This window comes from Felis catus, chromosome A3 (assembly GCF_018350175.1).
Source record: "Felis catus isolate Fca126 chromosome A3, F.catus_Fca126_mat1.0, whole genome shotgun sequence".
Classification (NCBI taxonomy): domain Eukaryota; kingdom Metazoa; phylum Chordata; class Mammalia; order Carnivora; family Felidae; genus Felis; species Felis catus.
Window position 1 is genome coordinate 103,626,986 of NC_058370.1, and position 12,026 is coordinate 103,639,011.

A 12,026-nucleotide genomic window follows, 5' to 3' on the forward strand; every position below is an offset into this window, starting at 1 on the left:
AGTGGTTTCCCCAAAACGACCGCCAGCCCAGCCCGTGACCTTTCTTTTCAGTCACAGACAAAAGGGGATTTGTGTGTGTGCGCGCGCGCGCACACACATACACGGGCACTTGTGCGCACACCTGCCTGATGAACATACCCGTAATGAAAAACAGGATAGATTACAGAGAATGGCAACCTAATGGTTACAAAAAGGTATATGAGGCATAACCCATTAGTGAGCTACATTTTGTTCAAAACTGAGGTACTCAGGCAGAATAACACGCCTTTGTGCCGGAATGCACTCAGCTGTAGCAATGACTAATAATATAGCTGAGGACCTGTTCACATTTTTCCCCTTTTGTGCCTATTTTCATAAGTTAATAACTCAAGCATGAAATTATTTCAGGCTGAAGACTGGTGGTAAGTGCAGGGCAAATGTGTGGGAAACAACTTTTTGTTGTTGTTGTTACTTATTTTAGTTTGGCTGTTTTTAAGTTAGAGGAGTGGAGATGTCAACGTGCATTTTCTCCGGCAACGTGTTTTGGTTAAGCCCCCAAAAGCTGGGATTTCATTATATGAGACAAATGTTTAGTGACTGCAGATAGGAGTTAGTGTTCCTACAGGTATATGCTTCTGTTTGGTATAGGTTGGGGTTGCAGGTGGTTCCGGGGGAGGGGAGAGGGTTGGATGAAACGGACTCAAAACATTCTAAGTGCCATCATTCTGGACTCCCATGCCTTCAGCTAGAAAACTCTTATCCCACCAGAAAGGTATTCAGCTTAGTGAGCAAACGGCTGGCTGTCTTACACAGCAGAGAGTGTGGGTAGGGGTGAAGCCTAGTGCTGAGTATCAGTAAATTCCTGGAGCAGTGTATAGAACAGAAATGTGATGAATAATATTAATGCCTCTCCTTAGAGTCTCAGGACTCTGGGGTTTACTGAGCATTTCCCTGTACACAGAACCAGAGAGTGTCCATCTGGAGGAAACCAGATTTCATACAAATCCTTTAAAAATGTTTCTTTCCTCTCCGTTTATCGGACCAAAGGACTTTGAAAGATACAGAAAAACAGAGAATGATCTATCAAACACCTGAGTACCCCCATCCCACAATTAACAAATGTTAATTCTGTTTTGTAACAATGGCTCCAACTTTTTTTTTTTAAGTAAAATAACTGAATCATTACTGCTAAATTTGTACCTTTTCCTTGATCTCACAGATGGGCCAAGTAAGGAGCAGAAAGCAAAAGGACTCGGCTGAAGTGTGCAGCCTCCAGCAGCTCTCCCATCCTTCATGAACTGGATCCGGAAAGGAGACTCTCAGGAGGGTAAGGCTAGCATTATTGTTCCCCTGACAGATGACCAGGAAGGGGCCCCCAGTGGATGTGAATGACAGCCTCCCTGTTCTAGATCCTGTGCTGGGCTCAGGGGCCAGAACAAAAGACAAAGCCCAAAGCAGCCCAGATCCCAGCCTGAGAGAGGGGAGCCGAAAGCACCTGCATGAAGGAGAAGCGATCCCCTCCGGCCAGGGTCCGCTTCACCAGGCGTGTAATTCAGAGGCAAGTCAGCAAATACTTAGGGAGACATTCCATAGAACACATGTATACTTCATAGGGTATATTTTAATCAGTAGCTCAATCATGGATCATTGCCAAAGAAAAGCAAAATACGCTGCCCTCCTGTGACACAATGTGATGATTTTAATTTTTACTAGTAGATTGCTACACACACACACACACACACACACACACACGGGCGTCTGAACCTGTTGAGAGGTCTTTCTTTCTTTCTTTTTTTAAAGGTGAAATTGAACAGGGTTTCCGCGTATTATCTGCTTGTCTCGGAGCTTCTGGGGCCACCGCTCTGTGCGCTGCATGAGCTAAGCCCACCTTCGGTTGCATCATCAGGTTCCGCAAAGCCACTTGCGCCAGGAGCCCCACAAGAGCTCGCTCAGGGTCCACCAGCTGGAATCTGAGCCAGAGCAGACTAAAAATACCCAGCCCTGCGGACTCACGCCCGGCTCCTGGGGGGCTTCCAGACTGACAGCTCCGTTTACACACCCACAATGGGTTAAAACAAAAAAGAAAAAAAAGAAAAAAAAAACCCAATCCGCACGTTTTCTTCGCGTTGATTGATTTGAGCTCAGCTCTAGAGAGTTTTGCTGGCCATTTTCAGAATGTTGAAACTCCGCAGGACTGTTTTAGGAAAAGTAAAAGGCGGCAAAGCGGAGAGGGCAGGCTGGCTTTGTCAGGGTCTGGGGCTCTCCGGCCACGGTCACTGCGAAAGCTGCGCCCAGCCTCGGAGCGGTCGGACCCTCACGGGACCGCGCGCGGGTCCCTCTCCCACTCCAGCTCAGAGGCTGCCTCCCTCCGCCTATCCCCAGAAGGCACGGGACTTTACAGTTCACACATTTAACGGAGAAAACCCCGGTCCGGAGCCCGGAGCCCGGAGCCCGTGAAATGGAGCGCACGGCCCTGGGTGCGCAGCTCTCACAGTCCGGATGTGCGCAAACTGCTCCCCTGGGCGGTATTCAGGCCGATGCTTTGCGGGGAAGTACCTCCTCCTAGAGAGTGTCCTCTCCTCCCAGGCCTCGCGGGGAAAACTTACAAAGACAGAAAACCACAGGGTTCCTGGCACATGGGCTTTGGGTTTATCAGCTTAGAGCAGACTCTTCCTGGCCTGAGCCCGGGCCCTTCCTCTGACTGCAAAGGCAGAGAGACACAAGCAGACAGAAACGCGCTCGCTCAGCGGCTGACGCACGCCCAGAGTTGTATTCAACCCTCAAAAAATTGTCTACAAGAGATTGCTGAGGGTCGCGGTGCCTTCTGTCTTGCTCTCTTTCTTTTTATCCGGCGCCGTGTCACCTTTCAAGACACCTGAAATCAACCGAGAAGCAGACCGAAAGAGGGCCGGCGGGTTTTGAACACACGATACTAATTCACACTCTGGTGCCTCAAACAAATAAACAAACAAACAAACCAACAAAAAACCCAAAAAACCAGCAAGAGTGTTTCTAAGGTAGATCCACCCCAGTTCACTTGAAGGGGAAACCTCACTCCTGCGGAAGGTGACCTTGTGTGACATTGGAAAGCTGGCTTTACAGGGACCCTGTGCAAACCAAACTGGGCAGGGAAGAAATGAAGCCGTGATTCCTTCAAGGGGGTTTGGCAAGATTTGGTCAATGACAGCCCCATCATTTCTACAAACCCATTAGCAGTGTGTAAGGGTTCCGGTTCCTCCACATTCTCATAACGCCCATGATGGTCAGTCCTTTTTAGTGTAGTCATCCTAATAGTTGCACAGTGATATCTCGTGATATTGATTTGCATCTCTCTAATGGCTAATAACGATGAGCACCTATTCATTTACTTGTTTATAATTCATAGATTTTGGTGATATATCTGTTGAAATATTTTGTCCGTTTTTTAATTGGGTTGCTTGATTTCTTATTATTGAGTTTTGGGAGTTCTTTATGTACAATGAATACAAGCCCCTTATTAACTATATGATTTGCACATGCTTGCTCCCCAATGGTAGCTTATCTTTTCATTTTCTTAACAATGACTTTTGTTTTTAATTTTGAAGGAGTCTAAAAAATCCATTTTGGGGCGCCTGGGTGGCTCGGTCGGTTGGGCGTCCGACTTCGTCTCAGGCCATGATCTCGCGGTCCGTGAGTTCGAGCCCCGCATCGGGCTCTGTGCTGACTGCTCAGAGCCTGGAGCCTGTTTCAGATTCTGTGTCTCCCTCTCTCTCTGCCCCTCCCCTGTTCATGCTCTGTCTCTCTCTGTCTCAAAAAAAAAAAAAAAAAAAATCCATTTTTTTTCTTTTATGTGTTATGCTTTTGCTATATCTATGAAATCTTTGCCTAGCCCAAGGTCTCAAAGATTTTCTTCTATTTTCCTCTGGAAGCTGTGGGTATTTCAACCTATGATGACCCATTTTTTGAGTTAATATTTGTCGATGGTATGAGGTGTGGATTGAAGTTCATCTTTTTTGCCTCTGGATATCCCAGTGTTCCTCCAGCATTTGTTGAAAAGACTACCATTTCTCCCTCCCTGCCCTGTTTGCACTTTTGTCAAAAATCAGTTGTTCATGCACGAGTGGGTCTGTTTAGTCTTGATTCTGACGTTCCATTGACATTGGTACTTACGGTCACTCCACTGTCCTGATTATTGTCACTTTATAATAAGTCTTGAAATCACACAGTGTTAGTTCTCCAACTTTGTTCCTCCTTTGCAAAGTTGTTTTGACTATTCTAAGTCCTTTGCATTTCTGTATGAGTTTTAGAAGAAGTTTGTCAATTTCTACAAGTTTGCTGAGATTTTGCCCAGAATTGCATTGACTTTATAGATCAATTTGGTGAAAATTTATACCATAAAAACATTGAGCCTTCTGACCCATGAACACAGTATCTCTCTACCTATTTCGGGTCTCTTTCATTTTTATCAGCAACGTTTTATAATTTTTAATGTGTAGGTCTTGTCCACCTTTTGTCATTTTCACTCTAATTTATACTTTTTGATGTTACTGTAAGTAGTACTTTTAAAATTTCAATTCCCAATGGTTCACCGCAAATATACAGAAATGCAAGTGATTTTTGTGAATTACTCCTGTATCCTGTATCTTTACTAAAGTCACTCTTTTAGTTCTAGTGGCTTTTTAGTTCTATGGGTTTTTCTATGTAGACTCTGTGTCACCTTCCAACAAAAACAGCTTTCCTTTTGTATTTCCAACGTGGATCTCTGGATTTCTATTTCTTGCCATATTACACTAGACAGAATCTTCAGTACAATGTGGAATAGAATCTGTGAGAATTTCTGATCTCAGGAGGGAAAGTATTCAGTCTTTCATCATTAAGAATGATATTAACTACAGGGGCGCCTGTCTGGCTTACTCAGTAGAGCATCTGACTCTTGATCTCTGGATTGTGAGTTCAAGCCCCACGTTGGGCATGGAGCCCACTGAAAACAAACAAACAAAAGAATGATGTCAGTGGTAAGTTTTTAGTAAATGTCTTTTATCAGGTTGAGGAAGTCCCCATCTATTCTTCGTTTGCTAAGAGTTTTTATCAGGAATATTTGCTGGATTTTAAACAAGTTTTTTTTTTTTTCAACGTTTATTTATTTTTGGGACAGAGAGAGACAGAGCATGAACGGGGGAGGGGCAGAGAGAGAGGGAGACACAGAATCGGAAACAGGCTCCAGGCTCCGAGCCATCAGCCCAGAGCCCGACGCGGGGCTCGAACTCACGGACCGCGAGATCGTGACCTGGCTGAAGTCGGACGCTTAACCGACTGCGCCACCCAGGCGCCCCTTGCTGGATTTTATCAAATCATTTTTTTGTATCGTGTGAGACATACCACAGTTTACTAGTGTCATCATTTTCCAAATTTGAGTGAAGTGGGGAACATTGACCTCTCTTTACGTCCCTTTACCATCTCTGTTAGTGATATAGCTCATTGTCTCAAATATTTCTTCTACATACTTTTAGAATCACATTAGACAGTGTTAGTTTTTGCCTCAATCATCAGTGTAATTTTGAAAACTCAAGAGGAAAATGAAAGTCTCTTGTAATTGACCAATATTACCAATATTTTTGCTTATTATGTTCTTTCTTCCTTACTGATGTTCCAATAGTCTTTCTTTTATTGTTTCCCTTCTGTCGAGAAATATTCTTTTGTCCATTCTTATTCCATATGTCTGCTGGTGACAAATATTCTTAGTTTTTCTGAGACCGCTTTGATTTCCCTTTCATTCCGGAAGGATCTTTCCACTAGAAACGACCTTTCAGCTGGAGATAGGATTTTGAGTTGGCCATTTTTTTTCTTTCAACACTTCTTCGATACTCTGGCCTCTATGTTCTAGCAACAATTATCCATCAGTCAAAAATTTTTCCCCTTTAGGTGGAGTGTCATTTCTTTCTGTTTCCAATATATACATACTTGTCTTTGTTTTTCAGAAGTTTGAGTGTGATGTGCCTTGATATGGATTTCTTTGGGTTTATCCTGTTTGAGATTCGCTTGGCTTCTTAAATCTGTGGCTTTGTGCTTTTTGCCAAATTCAGAAAGTTTTAAGCCATTACTTAACGAACACTTTTTCAGTTCTGCCCTCTTTTCTTCTCCTTCCAGAACTCCAATGTCACGGAAGTTAGATCTTTTGTTATAGCACCACATATCCCTGAGGCTCTGTTCCCTTTTTTCCAGACCATTTTCTTCTCTCTGTTGTTCAGAATGGATATGTAACAATGTCCCGTCTGCCAGTTCGCTGTGTCCCCTCGGTTCCCCTGGTGAGTGCCTCCCTTGACGTGGGTTTTATTGTTGTTGTTTTGGTTACTGTATTTTTCAGTTCTTTTTTTTTTTTAATTTTTTTTTCAACGTTTATTTATTTTTGGGACAGAGAGAGACAGAGCATGAACGGGGGAGGGGCAGAGAGAGAGGGAGACACAGAATCAGAAACAGGCTCCAGGCTCTGAGCCATCAGCCCAGAGCCTGATGCGGGGCTCAAACTCACAGACCGCGAGATGGTGACCTGGCTGAAGTCGGACGCTTAACCGACTGCGCCACCCAGGCGCCCCTGTATTTTTCAGTTCTAAAACTTCCATTTGGTTCTTCTTTATATTTTGACTTTCTTGCTAAATGACTTCCTAATTTTTCATTTGTTTCAAGAGTACTTGTCATTGTTCTTGGAAGCATTTTTATGGTGGTTGCTTTAAAATGTCTGTCCGATCATTCTAACATCTCTGTCATCTTGGGATTAGCATTTACTGGTTGTTTTCTTTCAGTCTGAGATCATCCTGTTCTTGGTATGGTGCACGATTTTCTACTGAAACCGAAAATTTCGAATATTATGTTACGAGACCCTGGATATGAGTGCAATCGTCTGTGTTAAATGGCTTCCTCTGGCATTGCCCCAGTAGGGAAAGGGATTGGTTAACAGTGAGTTGTGCTGTTCCTGCCAGGTGGACGTGGAAATCCACGTTCCCTACTTGGCATCTGTTGGCACACAGGTAAAAGTAAGGAGAGGTCTCTACCTCGCTGCTGGATGGAGACAGAAGTTCTGGCTCCCCACGGGGCCACCACGGATAGCTCCCTCAAGTAGAAGGTCAGAGTGCCCCACTGATATTCCCCACAGGGCCTGGTTACCACTGAAGGTGGACAGAGCTTCCTCTGATGCCACTCCAGTGGGGAAACGGAGGAGAGCCTGGTCTCTGCCAGGCGGGGGTGAATGTCCAAGCTCCCCCCTCCCAACCCCATGATGACAGTGTAGAGAAGCTTGTGAACGCTGCAGATGGAAGTCCGAGCTCCCTGCTCAGTCTTCTCAGACACCATCCTGGGGCGGGAGAAGTCAGTAGATGGGGATGATGTAACACTCGGCTGGAGCATCTGCCCACCTTATCACATTTGCCACCACACGCACCCTCAGCAGAGCTGTGAAAACACTGGCCAGGGAGCTGTTGACGCTTTATCTCATTTAGCTGTCACACCCACCGCGTGGAGCAGGCAGTAGGTTGGTGCTCTCTCTTCTCACAGACGGGGAACTAGAAGCAGGGAAGCTGAGTAACTTGAGGAAGGTCAGCGTGAGTCGGCAGCAGAATTCTCAGCTGGGTCTGTGCGATTCTCATCCTCTTGCTTTTTAGCCCCCACGTTTTATTGTTGATGGAATTCCGGTTGGAGGGAATGAGGGCCCTTTGGGGAAATGAGTTTGCAGAGGTCAGAAGGAAGGACCTGGAAAAAAGCTAGCGAACGTTTCCAGGAGAGGCGTGGGTGAACAGCAGACCTGCATGGTTCCAGGGGACACCTGGGGAGGCAACCCGTGGCGTTTCATGGAGGGAGCTGGGATTCCAGAATTGGAGAAACCTGGGTTCAAACCCAGACTCCACACTAATCCCACCGATGGCAGGAGTTCGGGCGAGTTGTCGAAGCCCTCCAAGCTTCCGTTTTCACATCTGTACAGCAGGAGGATGACGCTATCTCCTTGGAAGCTTCCCGACGGGTACAGCGAGGCACTGTCCATGAAATGCCTAGGCTGTGCCAGGCCGCAGGAGATGGCAAATAGGTGCTGGCTTTTCATTTTATTTGCTAGTTCTCTGGAAAGTGGCAGGCACTACAACCCAGAAACTTCCGATGACTGGAGGACGACACCGGGCTACATGGCAGGGGCAGCCCAGAGCTTGTCCGGAAGCAGGGAGGCCTCGCAGAGCCCAGAACCTCGTCGGAGACCATTTGCAGGGCCCAGGACGGTGGGACGGAGTGCCTTCTGACCTGGAGAGGTCACTTCCAGTCTTTGCTCCGGCAGTGGTGGTGGCTCCCGCGAAAGGAAGAAGCATCAGTTTCTGTTGGCTCTCAGACACTCCAGCTGTCGTCTTCGGGAATGTGTTTCTCCACCCCAGAGGGAAGAGAAGGCAGGCGAGCGGTTAGGCTGGGCCTTGCAAACTCTAGCCTGTTAGTTCCGGTGTGCTGGTCATGGACCCCAAGCTAAGGCCAGCGTCACGGCAGGTTATGGCGCACTGCACGCCCACTGCACCAATGAGATGTATTTGCAAACTTAATATAAACAGATTACATTTCTTATCCTCATGTGGCTGTTGGCTAAGTGCCCGTGAATTTTAGCCCCCGGGAGGAAAAAGATTGCTTGAGCCGAGTGTTCACTACTTTTACTTTCCATACACGGCTCGGGGCTCCTTCCGGGCACCCGTTCACCCCCAACACACGCAGACACACGCACACGTCCACGTGGGCCGCCACGCACGTGCCTTCGTGGCCACGTCGTGCACTCGCTGACCCCCTTTCTGCTGGCTGCAGACTGTGGCAATATTCTGCCTTTGGGGGAAAAAGTCCTCTCCATGCCACCGTACATTTTCACATTCAATACACACTCTGGCTTCGGCTTCCAGATTCTTCTTCCTACCCACCCACCCTCCCCCGCCCCCCCAGATGAATACTTTAATAGCCCACTCTATCAGTCAGTGTCCAACATGCCTTTTACATGGGGAGGGGAAGGCCGAGGAAAAGAGGTCATTTCCCTGAGGTCCCTATGGACTCAGCGAGTGACAGAGGTTCTCCGGAGCCACCACAAGCACCATCACCATTGTGAGGGGGACCCTTTCGGCCACCTCGACCGGCTCCTTGAGGCTGACCGGAAGTGGTTACCGGAGATTCTAAGATCCAGCCACGCCAGACACAGAGGAGCCCTGGGCAGTGGGACTTGGGCTCATTCCCATCAGCGGCGTGCAAGTGATTTCGTAAGAGACAGTCAGGTGTGGGCTTGCACACCATTCCCTCCCTGCTTCTCCCAAATCCCACCCCTCCCGTCCATGTTTATAATCCCTCCCTCCTACTCTGTCTCTGTCTCTCCTTCTTCCTTTCAGAAAGTCCTCGCTCGTCTTTCCCTTTCCTCACGCTGACAGCCAAGCTTATGCCCCGCACGGGCCTAGAGAATTCTTTCCTCCCGAGCCAAGGAAGTGGGCACAGAACAATGTCCAGGCTGCGCCCGTCGGGGGCCCCCACATCAAAGATGCAGGAAACAACTGTTTCCCTGTCTCCTGACAGGTCAGCGGCATAGCCCTCCAGGCAGCGTCTCTGCCCAGGGAAACAGCCCCGGCGGCCCCCACCCAGACGTTCAGATCCTGCGGGGCAGGGGGCCAATTTCTCTGGCCCTTTCTCTGTGGAAAAAGTGCAAGACGCAGACCAGTTCGGGAAGGCGATTCTAGTCAGACCACGGAGCAGATGGGAACGACTCCAGGGGGAGGCCTGCGTGTGTCAGGTGTCTGTGCGGTCCTGGCACACACACGGGCACACCCACGTGTGCACACTCACGGCATTCACGCACGCACCCACACACGCGCGCGCAGGGAGGCCCGTCCACGGGGGTGCTGCCCTGGGCCTCTCACTTGGCCCGCTGTCAGCTCAGAGCAGTCTCTCTGCCTGGTGGCTTGTAGGAGTGACCAGCCTCCCCTCAAATTGTCTGCACTCGCACCCATCTGACAGCCAGCCTCCCGTCAGGCCCAGGGGAGGGCCTAGCGAGACGCACACCCTTCCAGAAGGGCCAGGAGCGCCTCCCGCCGGAGAGTTCCCTCCAAACATTCACGGGCAGCCGGCCAGGCCCTTGGATGCCAAGATGACACCCATCCTTCACAGAGTGACAGCTGGACACTTGCTCCTGCCAGCCCCCTCTGCCACACTATCGGCGTCCCCGTCCCAGGAGCCAAGCAGCCCGATGCCAAGGCCGAGCATACCAGGGGCTTGCACCAGGATGTCACCCGCAACCGCTGTGATTCAAAAGACAGGACTCTGGGGCCAGAAACTTGGGTGTGGTGACCCCGTGTCAGAGTTCAGAGCCACAGTGCTGTGTCCCTGGCAGGAGGGGCGCTCCCCCCCCTTCTCGGGGTCCAGTGGCAAGAGAGCTCGTTTTTAACTGGGGTGGGGCAAGAAGGGTGAATTACGGAGTTTTGTTTTATTTTATTTTTAAAGTTGATCCATCTTTGAGACAGAGGGAGAGAGAGAGAGAGACAGAGCTCAAGCAGGGGAGGGGCAGAGAGAGAGACAGAGACACAGAATCCAAAGGAGGCTCCAGGTTCTGAGCCGTCAGCCCAGAGCCCGACGCGGGGCTCGAACTCACGGACTGCGAGATCGTGACCTGAGCCGAAGTCGGACGCTCAACAGACTGGCCCACCCGGGAGCCCCCTCTAGTTTATTTAACCAGTTGCAGAATGTTAGATATTTGGGTCATGTCCAGTCTTTGGCAAATACAGACAATGCTGCCTTAAGCGTACCCTTAAGTGTGCACGTCACTCTCACACCTGTGAGAGCATGCGCAGACGAATTCTCAGAGACCGAGGTCCCAGGGAAAGGGAGATGTGCCTTTGTCGTTTGAATAGATATCGCCAAATTGCCCTCCCCCAAAACCACTATTTCACAAACAGCTAGGATGGATCAGAGCACCTGTTTCCAAATGCGTATTTGAACATGGCACGTGATCAAAATGTGAGAGCCTGAACAGTGACAAATAGTATCTTGGTGTAACTGTATTTTTCTTCTCGTTAACGACGCTGAGCGTTTCTTCAAATGCTTCAGGGCTGTTTGTTTCCCATTCCTACAGCTCGTCAATTCATGTCCTTTGCCCATTTTTCTATCTGTTGGCCTTTTATTGATGTATGAGTCTTTATATATTAGGGAGAGTTGCACTTAGTGATGTTAATCAAAACAGTTTCCCCCAGTTTGACATTTGCCTTTTAGGTTTGTTGATGGTAGGATCGGTTGGCCATGGAGAGAAAACTCGATTTTTATGTAGTCCTTTTCATCAGTTCTTTCTATTTGGGGGTGTTACACTTTGTGTTTGTGCTAATACGGCATTCCTCCTTCTGACGTGAAAGGGTAAAAGTTATTATTTTCTCTTAAAACTTTGATGGTTTCGGAGCACCTGAGTGGCTCAGTCAGCTGAGTGTCCGACTTCGGCTCAGGTCACGATCTCATGGTTTGTTAGTTTGAGCCCTGCGTTGGGCTACCTGCTGTCAGCTGAGAGCCCACTTCGGATCTTCTGTTCCCCTCTCTCTCTCTCTCTCTCTCTCTGCCCTTCCCCTGCTCTTTCTCTCTCTCAATAAATAAACATTTTTGAAAAAGTTTAAAAAATTTGATGGTTTCATTTTTGGTTTATATTTCAAAAGTTGATCTATGTAGATTTTGTTTGGATAGATCATTAAAGTATGGATTCACCTTTTTTTTTCTTTTCTTTTTGGATGGTCCCCCCATTCTGTCGTCCCAATACTGTTTCTTCCCATCCACGTACTAACCAGGCCCGACCCTGCTTAGCTTCCGAGATCAGACGAGATCGGGCGTGTTCAGGGTGATATGGCCGTAGACCCAATACTGTTTCTTGAGCGAGCCACCCTTCCCCACTGACCTGAGATGCCTCACTTCTCCTCTCACAGAGGCCTGGCTTGCAGTTGCCTCTCCTGGGGGCCTTCCACTCTGAGGAGGAGAGATGCTTCTTAATGAGTGAAATGCAGAGGTTCAGAGCCCCAGGCCAGAAAACATCCCCAAAGGCCTTCCTT

At 48.3% G+C, this 12,026-nt stretch overlaps 1 long non-coding RNA gene across 10 annotated transcripts in view; it reads left to right on the top strand.

Annotated features, from left to right (window-relative positions):
- LOC102901946 overlaps positions 1-12,026 on the top strand; it is a 157,678-nt gene that overhangs the window by 118,049 nt on the left and 27,603 nt on the right. For 6 of the 10 annotated variants that reach the window (XR_006595746.1, XR_006595747.1, XR_006595750.1 and 3 more), the window contains one exon: positions 1,199-1,306. This is a non-coding gene — a long non-coding RNA (uncharacterized LOC102901946). Of the gene's footprint in view, positions 1-1,198; positions 1,307-1,388; positions 1,736-1,779; positions 3,563-6,180; positions 6,264-12,026 lie in introns of those variants that run through there. The other 4 variants (XR_006595745.1, XR_006595749.1, XR_006595753.1 and 1 more) reach the window with 4 other exon arrangements.